The sequence below is a fragment of the Thalia democratica genome, chromosome 3 (assembly GCF_965202585.1).
Source record: "Thalia democratica chromosome 3, ktThaDemo2.hap1.1, whole genome shotgun sequence".
Lineage (NCBI taxonomy): Eukaryota > Metazoa > Chordata > Thaliacea > Salpida > Salpidae > Thalia > Thalia democratica.
The window spans coordinates 30,720,926-30,735,839 of record NC_139167.1 but is presented as its reverse complement, the minus strand read 5'-3'; the positions used below and the strand labels follow the sequence as shown (position 1 = coordinate 30,735,839).

General features: G+C 25.1%; 2 pseudogenes; both read left to right on the top strand.

Annotated features, from left to right (window-relative positions):
* The first annotated feature begins 2,189 nt into the window (after positions 1-2,189).
* On the top strand, positions 2,190-2,729 carry LOC145832172 (ubiquitin-conjugating enzyme E2 2 pseudogene; annotated as a pseudogene).
* Positions 2,730-12,363: 9,634 nt separating this feature from the next.
* Positions 12,364-13,071, top strand: LOC145832171 (ubiquitin-conjugating enzyme E2 D4 pseudogene; annotated as a pseudogene).
* The last annotated feature ends 1,843 nt before the right edge of the window (positions 13,072-14,914 follow it).

Here is a 14,914-nt window from a genome sequence, read left to right as displayed (position 1 = left end):
TGGTTCAAATTATATTTTAATATTTTTCCATAAACTCAAGCTAGTTTTATGAAGCTCATGTTAGTTTTTAATAATCAGGCTTGCTTTATTACCACAAGAGTTGCCATCCTGTTATATATACATTTTCATTCTAAAATATTTATTTCATTCAAAAAAGTGTAATAATACTAAAAAATATATACAGTTTTTTTTTTTTAATATGTTACGTAATCTGAATAATACTAGTTTTTCTAAAAAGCACTCATCAATTTCAAAGTTTTAATAAAATTTCACAGAATTTATTAAAATAAACATTCTTTAAGACACTACTCTTATTTTCAAGTTTTTTCTCTGTTTTACAGTCTATAGTTGGTATAAAAAATTACAATAAAATTATTGTAGATGAGAAAATAATAACTTAAATATTCTTAATGTTCTTAATAACTTTTAAAATATTTATTAAAATTAGTTTAAGAATAGAGAGACTCAGGATACTCAGGATAACACAGAATATTTTAAAATTATAAAACATCTCAAGATAAGTCAGGATAGCTCATTTTTAATTTAAAACTTAAGATAGTTCAAGACAGTTCTAATTTTCACAAAATCTCAGGGAAGCTTTTATGATAATTAATCCAAAGACAGATTCTATTTAGATCTTTAATTAGATTTAGTTTATGCAGTTTCAATATATTGCTGCTTTTTATAACCAATTTTTATTAAAAATATGATCTTAATTCACTTTGAAATGCTTATACATTACATATTAGCCGTGGGTAGTTCTTCACTTGTAATAGAATGAACATTGAATTTTTTGTTAAAAATCTGATATCAATCTCGTTCATGATTTATGCATGTGAGGATTTTATGTGGTAAATTGATTTATGTGGTAAAATTAAATTTAGTCATACAAGATGGCTAATAAAATTCGAACTATTTTCCTATCTTATATAAAGGTAACTAACATGATTACACAAAACTATCCAGAAATTTTGCTTTAAAGTTATTAAATTTTTTAACGTTAAATCTTTGAAAACAGTATTTCTCATAAAGTTAGTTAACATTTAAATCAGTGTGCTAGAAACAAAAACTATTTTAAAAAACTTGAAAAAGCATTAGGATGACTCAAGGCAGTTTTTAGTAACTCACAGCAGTTTTCTAACATAAAGAATGGCAACCCTGTTACAGTAAAAGTTTGTTTACTTTTTTTTATGTGGATAGTTTAAGTTTAAAAAAGTAACTTTTGAATAGTGATGTTCTCACACAAATCTTTTAATTGTGGTGAACAACCATGTAGTCTGTCACTGATCTAAAAATAAATTAAGAATTATTCAATTCAAACTTTCATTTCTGCTTAAGCTTTTTTAGTTAATCTTTTTTTGTGTTAAAGTTAAAGCGAATATACAAATTGTAAGGAATATAATTTAATAAACATTAATCAATTTGTTTTATATATGACATATCTGTATGTGCAGTCACTGCCTAGAACAACTCAGAAAACATTTAAAGCAAAAACAGTCACATAGAGATTGAACATTTAACTTTGTTTTATAAACTTCTGTACAAATAGTTTCAATACTCTTTCTATATAGTAGTTCTCTATTTAGCTTCAAACTTTCTTTATCTTTTATCTTACTGAAGTACTTAATTATTTATTTGTGATTTTTGAAAAGGTATTTTTGCTAGTGTTTTTCCCATTTAATTATTTCAACTTATACAAAGTTTTTATACTATAAACATTTAAGTTATATGGGATTTACAGATATTTTTAAAACTTACAGAAACACTTGTTTATTAAGTACTGTAAAATTTTATTTCATAATGCTTTAAATCGGATTCTGAAAGAAGTATTTTTTTCTAATTAAAAGGAATTGTGACACATATGTCGGCTGCAGTTGTGAGGTAGTTTTTTTTTTCATTTGTAGCAATATGCAAACTGGGTAAAGTGATAATGAAGCAATAAGTTAATAACATCTATACCCTAACCCAGCTTACCCGTATATATAAAAAAATACTGAAAAAATATAAAAAATTATAATTCAACCTATCAAAAGCGACCCTAGAACTGCAGCCGATGTCATGACAACTTTTATTCCACTCAGCTCTCTCTAAATAATTAAACTAAAAAAACTCAGACTTATTAAAAATAATTTAATTTTCTGTTGTTAAATAATAAATTAAACATAGTACAGACTGAATTAAATTGAAATATGTCATCCGTGGATGATAACAAAATGTCACTGAACTGTAAAAACTTAAAGAATGATTCTCTAAAAGACGATGATCAGCAAACTATCGTTGCAAAACGCAGACTTCAAAAAGAGCTGAAAGACCTTAATTCAGACTCACCACATTACATCACTGCTTATCTAAAAGAAGACAACTTGTTTGAATGGTAAGCTGTGATTCAAGGAACTCCAGGAACTCCTTTTGAAGGCGGAACTTTTCTTTTAGATCTGACTTTTCCAGCTGAATATCCATTCAAACCACCGAAGGTTACTTTCAAAACGAAAATATACCATTGCAATATTAACAGCGATGGTTATATCAGTTTAGATGTTCTTGGTTCTAATTGGTCTGCGGCTATGTCTATACGAACAACATTGTTGTCCATACAGTTATTTCTCACCGACTGCAACCCCAATGACTGTCTCGTGCCAGAAATAGCAGCTCAGTACTTCAGCAATCCTGAAGGATACGACAGAGTTTGCAGGGAATGGACAAAGAAATACGCAACTGATGAAAAATAATTTTAGTGACTTCATTCAATGAAGTACTGTAACTTATCTGAACATTTACATCTTACAATATGTAATGTAGTATATAGAATGTTTCTAAGTTAAGTAGTATTTTGATAGAACAAATTTCAAAAGAACTAAAACATGTTTCTGTTTATATACGGGTAGTTGTAGGTTGCCTTAAATGAAGTTCCTTTAGTTATATAAAAAAAATTTAAGTTGAAATTTTATGCTTCAGTAGCTTTGATAAATACATTTATTCCTACAATTTTAAGAGTTTTTTGTTTTACTTAGACTTGTTTTTGTTTTAAAACTATACTTAAAGTATATAGAATATGCATAAATTTAAGTGTATTAAAAAAATAAATGTTTGATAACGACAATTAAACCATGACATAATTTTATCATAATGCTTTTAATTTTATTAGGAGTGTTATAAGCAACTTTTATTAATTTTAGTAAAACAAAGTTAATAATAAGGATTTATTTAAATAACTTTATTAGGATTTCTTAAGTATTAACTTAAGTATAATTTTTACAATCAAGAATAAAAAAAAATTATTTTTAAATTATTAACCTTATATAAAAAGTGTGATATAAATGTAAAGAGTATGAGTTTAATTTTTAAGATAATAAAAATGCAAAAACAAATTTTGAAAAAAATATAAATAAAATAAAAAAGTTTTGTTTATATACTGGTTTGTTAACAAGGTTTCAAGAAACAAATTATTCCGATTATTTGATACTCCATTAAAAATTCTTTGCCTAAATTAAGACTTATGCTTGAGTAGTTTTGTAAGAAATACTGGAACCTTAAATGGCGACTATGGTTTCGCTAGGATTTATTTTTATATCGAAACTATTCTTAAATTTATAAAATATGCATTAATATAAACAGAATAGAAAATTTTTAATGTTTGATTACGACAATTAAAACGAATTCTTTTCATCATATCGCTTTTAATTTTATTAGCAGTGTTGTAAACAGTTTATATTTATCATAGTAAATAAATTAAAAGGTAAATTCATTTCATTGTACTTTTCCGGTTAGTTAAAAATTGATAAAAACCTTTTTTTTTTTTAGATTCTGACAAATAAGTCTTTGTAAAGAATTGGATAACAAAATTATTAACGTTACTACAGGAAATATAATTTAAATGTAAGTAGCATGATTGTAGGTAATACGACAATTAAAAAGTAAACACAAAATCACAAAAGTTTTTATGGCTGAAAAGTAAAACTTAACATATTCAACTATTATTATGCACTTACGTTATGTACATTAACTTTAATAAAATCAAATTTAAACATATTTTTATAATTTTAAATGTTAGATTACGATAATTATAACTTGATATCTTTTTATCATAATGCTTTTAATTTTCTTAGGGGTGTTTTAAACAACTTTTATTAATCCTAGTAAAAGAAAATATAATATAGAGGTATATCATTAGTTTTTCAGGTTAGTTGAAGGGTAAGATTTTTTTTTAATTGTTTGTATACTTTTACAATTAAAACTTTGCAAAAAAATAGATAACAAAATTGTTTGTATACTTTTACAATTAAAACTTTGCAAAAAAAATAGATAACAAAATTGTTCTTATTAGAAAAGTGTAATTTAATTGTAAATAGTACGATTTTAGTTAGTACGATTACTAAATAGTAAAGAAAAAATATTACAATAACTTTTGATCGTAAAAAAGTAATAGCTTAGCATATTCAACTATTTTTAAGAACATGTAAAAGGTAAATTAACAAAACTAAAGCTGAATTTGCAATAAGCACGTTAACAAACTGCTGTAACGTAGATTTGAAATGTATACTTTTAGATAATACTTACTTTTGTAAATAATGATAACAAATTTAAAAGTACTCTTTTTTTATTAAACTGACACATGCTTCTGTGTGTTAACACACTTCAACGTAGCTCAGTAAAAAATAAATACTGTAAGGAAAGAATTGAAGTTAAAGTAAGTGTGTATATGTGTTTATTAGAAATAAGAATAAATACTATAGATAAACTGTTGTAGATTAATGGTTCACAATAGATACAATATATAATGTGAAATCCGACTGTTTAAAATTATACAACATTTATTATTTAAAAATCCAAATTATGATTAAACAAAATACAAATAAATAACAAATCAAAATACAAAGCACTCACAAGAAAGTTTTAGAAATACTGATTCATATGACTGAACCATCAAAAATCATTTAAAAAATGTTTAATAATTACGTCAAAAAAATTATTTTCTAATACACTATTTAAAAAAAAAGTCATTCACATTCCAAGACAGATAATTTCTTCTTTGTGTTTGAAAAAAAAACAGTTAGACATTTAAGTTAAAATTTAATTTATAACAATTGTTTTGAATACAAAAAAAGTGATCTCTTGTACAAAAAAAAAATAAAACAACAAACATTAATTACTGAATTAGTTAATTAATTTACAGATTTTATTTGAAGTGCCACAAAACTTTGTATACTTATCGTTTAATTATAATTTAAGGTATTTAAAGCTAGAGAAACTTGGGGTAATATAAAATCAAATTAAAACATAAGTAATCAAACTAGTTATAACCACAATGATCGGCTAAATTTAACGCGAACGGGGCTAAATTGCATGAAGACAATTGCACGAGGGGACTAAATTGCACGAGAACAGAATTGCATGAGTGGAGAAAATTACACGAAGCCAAATCTGCACGAGGAAACAAAATTAAACAAAGACGATATTGCACCAAAAGTCAATTGTGCACAAGTACATTTTTGCACGAGAATTAAAAATTTAAAAAAAAATTAAAATTAAAACAAGCATAAAAAAAGTTGAAAATTAATTCCAGAAAAAGAAATACTGACCGAGGGCTAGGGGTAAAATAGATAGTAAAAGTAAAAATATAAAAATAACTAATGAAATTTTAATAAAGAAAAATAATTTTAAAAATTAAAAACTTGATTAAAAAAATAAGAAAAGCTATCGAACGAGGGTAAGGGTTAGGGGTAACAGTTATATTAAAATAAAAACTAAAAGATATGTATAAAAAGTAAAAACCATAAAAAGTAAAAATTAAAAAAAACGAAAAAAAATAACTTACCGACCGAAGATATGGGTTAGGGGTAACAGTGATAGCAAAAAAAAACTTATTAGATAAAAAAACTATATTTTAAAAAAATCGTAACCCGTGCAAAATTGTTTGCTCGCGCAAAAGTTTCTTCATGCAAAAGTGACCCTTCGTGCAAAAGTATAGTCGTGCAATTTCATCCTCTTGTGTAAAATTATCTTCGTGCAAATTTGTGCACTCGTGCAGTTTTGTACGCTTGTGCATTTTTTATGCAACTACCCGAATTTAACGAGTTAATAAAACGGTTATATAGTTTCCTAATGGTAAATTTTAGACAACAAAAAGTTTTTTTTTTTTTCTAAGTAAACATATAATAACAACTTTAAGCCTATACATTTTCTTATATATGAAAAACTAAAGTTTTAGTACAAAAAAAAAATATCTGTGTAATTTGAGTAAAAAATAAGTTAAAGCGGTATTACTACAATTAACTGCAATATTCAAGTACATGTTTTTAAACAAAAGTGAAAACTAAATTACACATTATATTTAAGTATAAACTGATGTTATTTTGAAAAATCAGCTATAAACATCATTAGCACTTCTGAATAAACTGGTTCATTCTATATCTATTTAATGTTTTGGTTTAAACGTTTTGACAGTTGTTATAAAGCGTATTTATAGGAAAATAACTATACACAAAATAATTTTATATTATAGAAACATTTGTACTCTATAAGTTTTTTTTCTGAAAATGTTCATTCAAAGCCTTCAAAGATTTTTTCCAAACTTTTTTACCCCTTTTTCTTTGACACTTCGATAAATTTATTCAATAAACTCTTCTATATTAAGAAAGAATGAATAAAAACTTATCAATAAAAATTTCAAAACTTAGCAATGTTAAAGTTATCAGGTCAAAAAGGGATATTAAATTTAATTTGTAAAATATTTTAAAACTTTGCTATTGTTTAACCAGATCTAGTCTTTTTTTCAAATATCACTTATAATTTTTTGTAAGTTTTTAATTTTTAAATCTTTTAATCGCTAGTATAATTTTTACAAATAATCTTAAACTACAACGACATTTTGTGGCTGAACAGTTATTGTATGAAGATTAAATCAGCAAGTAGTAACTCATTTACTTAGATTTACATTCTAAATTAAAACAAAATAAAGTGGATTCAGTATTGGGAGTATAAGATCTATTTTTAGTGGAATTTATAAATTTTGTTTTGAAAAATTTTGCAGAATTTCTTTTATTATTATAATGCTTTCATATTATATTAATTGTTATAAGTATACAAGTAATGATTTTTTTTTTCTCAGCACACTACAACTTATATAAATGTGTTAATGCATTCGAAAGAAAGTAAATTACTATCAATGTACAAAACGGTTACTTTAATATTGGGTCCTATTTTAGCTGACCAAAACAGCCTCTAATATAATACAATAATATAATAATATCATAACAAAAACTTTAAATGTAGAGATGTTATATATACTATTAGATATAACTATAAAAAACAAATAATTATTATGTGGTAAACATAGCAAGTTATGGCAAGTAGCAAAATATAGAACAAATTACAAAATGTAGCAAAATGTGTCTAATTCGGCAAATATGGCAAATTCATTTAGCGTCCATAATATATTTTGATAGCTTCTGGATTTAAAGTTTGATATTTTTTGCCATTTTTTTTAATATTTTCAATATTTGCCTAATAATCATATTAGTATTAAAGTATCTAATTAATAATAAAATAATAACTTATATTTCTTAATCTAAATTTAAAATTTTTGTCCCTGATAAAATAATTTAAAAATATAAAGTTTTATTAGGGGCTTTTATAATTAGGCACAATATGGCATTTTATATCTAAAAAGGAACTTAAAAAATAAAAATATATATAATTTTATGAATATTTTTTAGTTATGATATTAGTTTTCTTTCAATACTTGACAAATGCAGCCTACTGTTTTTTTTAGCACAAAAAAAAAAGGATAAATTAGTTAAAAATGTTTTAATTCATATAAAACTTTTATTTAAACTCTGAATTGTTATGAAATTAATTAAGTGTAAAAGCATTTCATATTCTTATGAATTTTATAGTTTTGAATGCTTTTTGTAATAAGTTGCAGACATACTTGAAATTAAAAAAACCAAAAAATAGTATTAAAGCAAAAGTTTATTTTGTATTATGATATAATAATAATTAACAACCATATTTTACCTTTATGTTGATATGAATCTACTTATTTTGTAATTATGCAGCTAAGTAAATCAGGGTCTCAAAAATGCCTGGATACCTGAAAATACCTGGGGTTAGACAACAAGTTAGCCTAAAAAATATCTAGTAAAACCTAGAATTCGAGGAAATGTTTAATAATAACTTGGTAAAACTTGGAATTTTGAACAAAAATCAAATAAAACCTTAAATTTTAGAAAAAATCTTTTTGTAAAACTATGAAATTTAGATTAAATAAAAAATATTTTAAATGCAAAGAAGTTTTTTTTTTGTTCGATTTTTTTTCATCACATTTAAAATTGCATTACAGTACCTTCTGGATATTTTTATACCATTTCAGACAATTTTTTACCTCAAATTAAAATTTATACTGGATTTAAACTAAAAAGTTTGTCTTTTTAAAAACTTGGAAAAAAATTCAGAAAATTTGAAAAAAAGTCCCTGAAACCTTTGACAACCTTGATAGACTAATAAAAATATACCACTGATTTCTACAAAAGTGAAAAAAGGCCTTCGTATTTTAAGTGTGAATTATTTCTATTTTTTTTTAAATTGGTAATAAAGATCTTAAAAATCATATCTATTCAAATTTGTTTTAAACTTTTATCACCTTGATTAAATTAGTTTATAATTATTACAAGTTTAACTCTTTACTTACTTTCCATTGTTTTTACTTTTTTTGTAATACATGACAAACTTTTTATTAAGTCAGGGTTGCTTTAATTACGCTCAAGATACTTAGTGTAACTCGGGCATGCCCAAACTCTATATCAAGCTCAAACTGCTATAAAACTTACGAGTTTTGATAATTTTCATAAACTTAAGGCTACTTATAAACTCATATTTTTCTTCCTTGATTATCAGTTTCCATGTTGTTATTACTCCCTCAGTTTATACTTTGGTGTTTTTAAATATTGAAGCTTGTTTAAAAATAATTGTTTTATTTGTGGCTCAAACTATGTTTTTATATTTTTCCGTGAACTCAGGCTAGTTTTATGAAGCACATGTTAGTTCTAATAACACAGGGTTACTTTATTGCCACAAGAGTTGCAAGCCCGTTATAAATACAATTTCTAATGAAAGCTATACTTTTTATAATAAATATACTAACACTGAGGACCATATGCATTTTTTTAAAGTTAACACTTAATCTGAATAATACTAGTTTTTGTATAAAGCACTCGTAAGTTGTATATCTGAAATTTTAATAAAATTTCTAGAGTTAACTGGAATAAACAGTCTTTAAATAAGTGCTCTATTTTTTTTAACTTTGTTTTCTTGTGTATGATAGATTCAATAACAGAATAATATTGTTCAATTTATAAAAAGCAGGGTTGCCACAAAACCTGAAATCCTGAAAAAACCTTTAATTTAAATATTTAAGCTAAAAAACCTTGAATTAGAGAAATTCTGAAAAACGAACCTGGAATTTTGAACAAAAATCACTGATAAATCTGCAATTTTAGACAAAACATATCAAGTAGTAAAATTTTTCTATTATAAAACACATTTAAGTAGCTTTACAATAACTTTTCAGTGTTGAAATACTATTTAAAACGGTTTTTGTTCCTTAACCTTAATTTTTAACTAAAATAGACAAAAATTTGCACTTTTATAAACTTGGAGGAAATTTTAAAAATCTGGAGAAAATATGTCAAAAGCCAACCCTATAAAGTATTTACTTTTTATATTAGTTAGTGAACAACTTTTCAAATAGTCATTAAAACTAGTTTAGAATAGTGAGATCAAAAATGCTTTAATTTATATCAGGGTTGCCACACATTAGGGTACTTAAGAAAACTTAGCTGTTTTAAAGTTCTGTAAGATCCCAAGTGGATTAAGGGTAGCTCATTATACTTATTTTTTTTTAATTCAGGATGACTTAGGAGAGTTTTGATTTTTAAAAAAGTTTCAGGGTATTTCAAAGATTTTTTAAGCTCGGGACAATTTTTATTCTAGATCTAGAATGAGATTTAGTTGATCCAGTTTCAATGTTTTGGTATTTATAAAACTAATTATGGTTAAGAACATAATTTCTATTGATTTATAATTTTTTCAAAATTGTTCTAGCGTTGCGAATAGTTCTTCGATATTCTTAGGAATAACTTTGTAGTTTCTATTTTAAATCTGAAGTTAATATTTATCATGATTTTACTTTTTTTCATGCAAGTGACCATTTACTCTACCATTTATTAATCAATTAAAATGTCAAAAAAAAAGTTGAAACTATTTTATATCTTATATAAATTTAATTAACATGGTTACATAAAACCATCCAAAATAATTATTCGTAATTGATTCAAAACGAAAACATTGAATCATTGAAAATAGCATTTCTCATAAAACTAGTGAACATCTGATGCAGATTTTACACATGCATCAGTAAACATGAGGTATGAGTAGTTTGCACCAAAGGCTAATTTTCTTTTAATGATCTTAAAATTAAAACTCAGTAGGAGGACGGTTTAAGATCACTCAGAGACCGGTGCGGATTTTTGACTCAAAGGGGGGTAAACCTTGTTACCCTATTTTTTTTTTATTAAGGAAAGTTTTTTTATTAGAGTAACAAATTATGAGACAGGTTACTAGTTAAATTTAACTGTTTAGTAACCAAAAAATATTTTTCTCTTTTTTATAAATAAAGATCAGGAAACAACTTAGTTTTTGTTTTATTGTTTTTGAGATACTTTGTCTTAAAGTAAAACTGTTTATTTAAGTTAAAAGTTATTAGTTAAAATTATTAAGACATTTAGTGTTATAAAAACAAACTAATATTTCGAATGTTATAGCATTTATAACAGAATAAGTTTTTACAAATCAAGTATATTTTCTAACAATAATTTTCAATAAACTTAAGTACTTGATTTTCTGTACTTGTTTTTTTGGTGATTGCATGGGATGAATTTAATGACCAAAATTTAAATGTTCATTTGCTATACATAACTTAAATTAATTTTTACTAAAAAATTGACTTGCAAATCTTTATATCTTTCTGAAATAGTTTTCTATAAAAATAACAAATTCAAAGGTAAAGATATGGAAAATTCAACAATATCTATAGTTAACTTTTGCATTATATTAGTTGGTTTTTTTTTTGCTGATTTAGTTTTATTTTTCAAAAAAACAATTCAAATATGTGAGAGATATACGTTTATAGAGATAATTCAGCTGTGTAGAAGTGTTTGTATTAAAAATAACTTACATATTTGAAGTTTTACAACAAATAGGCTATTTTTCAGTTTTGTAGAAAAATTTTTTTAACTATTGTTTAGTTTATGCAGTTTTGCAATTCAGTTTTTTTTTTCTTTAAACGTTGTGATTTGTTGTCTAGCTGATTATTGATATTTCTGAATGAAAATTAATAAAATAAAAATAAGTATTTTACTTTTATTAATAAAAAAATAGCACGAAAGAGGAAGAAATAAATTTTTCAATAGAACAGCTTAAATGATTTATGTAAATGTTTTTACCTACAATTTCAGGCATTGTGTAGAAAATTTACCAATGATTCCGTGAATACGGTTTATTGTCTTAAAAGGTTTTTACTTTTATAGCTGGAGATGCAAATATTTAAAATCCATGCGCTAAACAGGGTTGCATAAAACCTGCAATCCTGAAAAAAAAAAACAAAAAAGATCTCGAAATTTTGAACAAAAGTCTTTAAAACCTGGAGTTTTATAAACTTTTACAAACTTTTTAGTGGTAAGATTTCAATTTGACAAAAAAATATCCATCGTATAACAATTTTTTTTGTCACTAAAAAAAATTATAAAATAAAACATACAAAAAAGCTTTAAGGTGTCTTTTCAATGTTGTTATACAACTGAACACATTTTTACCTTAATCTTGAATTTTAATTTAAAAATTGACTCTAAAACGTGTAACTTTGAAAATTGGCAACCTTTTTAAAATAAATATTAACACCATACAAACGCTAGATTTCCAACAGCTAGGGGATGATTGTATACATTGACTGTGTTTTGGCTTCAACATTTATTTGTTTGGTGCTAATTTCAAAAACATTCGCAAACAAACAAATTGACTTATCGAATAATTTCAGTAATAATTCTTTCAATAGTCTCTGGTATAATAATCTAAGGGGTACGACCAAACCTTATTTCAACTCGAGCTTGTCTTAAAGCATAAAACAGCCCAGATTAAGGACAACTAGTTTTTCCTTGATGTTTTTCTTTTAAATTTTATTCAACAGTAATATTTAATTGATGTTTTTTACAAAACTAGATATTAATGACTGCAAGTTTTTTTTAAATAGTTTATCTTTAAAATTAAACTTTTATACAATACGCAGCATTTGTTTAAATATTGATTAATATGTCATCCGGTCAAATAAACGAAATTGAAGACAACTTAAATCAGTTAGAGTTGGTAGAAGCAAATTCTGATAGTGAAACAGAAAAAAATTCTTGGACTAAAAAAGAATGTTGTTGTTGTTGTGCTGAAACTATGAGCAATTCTGTCAATGATCAACAAAAATTGTCGTCTTTGGATGCTTACAATGAATCGGTGCAATACAAAAATTTTAAAAATGCTTCTGTAGATGACGATGATCAGGAAACTACCTTTGCGATACGAAGACTTCAGAAAGATCTGAAACAATTTAAGTCAAGCTCACCAACTGACATAACCGCCTCCTTAATTGACAAGAACTTGTTTGAATGGGAAGCTGTGATTCATGGACCTCCAGACACTCCTTATGAAGGTGGAAAGTTTTCATTGCGCCTGAAATTACCCAAGGACTACCCATTTAAGCCACCAAAAGTTATTTTTAGAACAAAAATATATCATTGTAACATCAATAGTGATGGATATGTAAGTTTGGATATTCTTAGTACAGCATGGTCGTCATCTTTGACTATAGAAAAGATTCTGTTGTCAATTCAGTCTTTGTTTACCGACTGCAACCCTGTTGACTGTCTTGTGCCGGAAATAGCAAATCAGTACGTCAACAATCGCGAGGAACACGACAGAGTTTGCAGGGAATGGACAAAGAAGTACGCAATTGAAGAAAATGATATGTAGTTACTTCGAACAACAAATTACTTTGACTTCTTTGAAGATTTCTACTTTATTATTTGTTATATAGCATGTCAGTTATATTTTTGCAGGCTCAGTAGTATTTCGCTTGAATAAACTATAAATGAAAATAATATTAGCTTTTTTAGATTATCAAATAGTTCAAAAATAACGAGTTTTCAGTTTTTAATTAGTATAAATAATTAAGAAACAATCTTTATTTCAGAACATGAAATACTATGATTCTAAAATACTCTTTTAAAACTTTTTCATCTAATGTAGGTTTAATAAAACTTTAAAACATAAAAATATATTAGTAATTATAAGAAACCATGATTTAAAACAGTTAAAAATTGTTATGTTGAACATATATATATAATTACTAAAAAAACCTAGAACATATGTTTCATAAAGCTAAATGCTTTAACTTTCAGCTAGTTTATTTGAAATAAATACATAAAAGTTTAAACATATATTACAATATTTTTTTATTGTTTAAAAGCCCTTCAAGTGGGTTCTGTAGAAGGTGTTTAACTTTGAATAAATACCTTACTTTATGTATAAAAAAGTGTTATAAATTCAATACAAGTTTTGCTTTTAGAAGTAATTCCTTAGGATAAGCGACAATATCTCCCTCGCTCTGTTTTCAAGTTTAGTTTCTTTAACTAAAAAAGCCATATATGTTGTATTTTTTTGTTATAATTAATAAAATGATTAGCACCTTTAGATTAAAGAGTATTTATTTAAATTGGTTCCGCATTGAAATCAAACTTCACTTGACCCAAAATTTCGGTTCAAAATGACAACTAAGTAAACCACTTTTAAACACCTAGAAATTAAATCCGCACTAAATGTTCTCACAAATGGGTGGCTGGTTGCAGCATTAATTTAAAAACTTAATTTAGATAAATTTAAGTAAGAATTCATATGTTTAAGACCAAGTAAAAAATTTTGTTCTTACTAAAATATTCCTACTTTCGTACTTTATGCGGCCTTACTTTAGATAATGAATCTCTAATGTTTTATAATTAACAAGCCAACTTTATAATACTCGCTAACCTTACTCTATACAGAAAAATCTCCTGAAGGGGCAGCAGTATTTAATTGTTTTTAATAATAGATATTAGTAAAGACAAAAGTTTTTAAAAAATTACAACAAAACGCACTAGTACTTTATTAACTTTACTGAATCAAGAGCCTGATTGATTGTTTTATATCACAAAACGGTTTATCAATTTAATATGTTTTTAAGATAAAGAGTGCATTTCGGGTTGCAAATTTTTGCTAAGCGGTTACATGGGATTGCAGTTGCTGAACAATCTTAAGATAATAGTTACCATTCAGGCATTAAGCTTATTGTCTAAAATTACTCAGGCGTGAAACTTAAAATTTGAAATAACTTAAAGTTTTTAAGAATCTAGAATTTTGTATTTAGCAACCCTGCTTTGAATTTCATTAGTTTAAAATAGATTTGAATACTAATTAAAACATATTTAGACTTTTTGTTAGATGATAAAACTATTGTTTTTATTGTAAGTGTAACTAAAAAAAGTTTTTTGTTTTTTTTACTTCAGTTATATAACTTCAGTATTGTGTTCTTGATGCTTTATGTAGAAAAGTTTTAATATTAAAGAATCCTTTTCAGTTTAATTTACTAAAAAAAATGTGTTTCTTATTAAGTTGTAAATAAACTTGAATGTTTTTAACAATTAGGGTGTCATGTATTTAAATTAAAACAAAAAAATAATAATAACAAATTTTCATGACTAGCTGTTCCAAAACATTACTTTTTTTTTCTATACCTGTACCACAGTTTTTTAGACCTGCATTGGGGTATTTGACCATCACT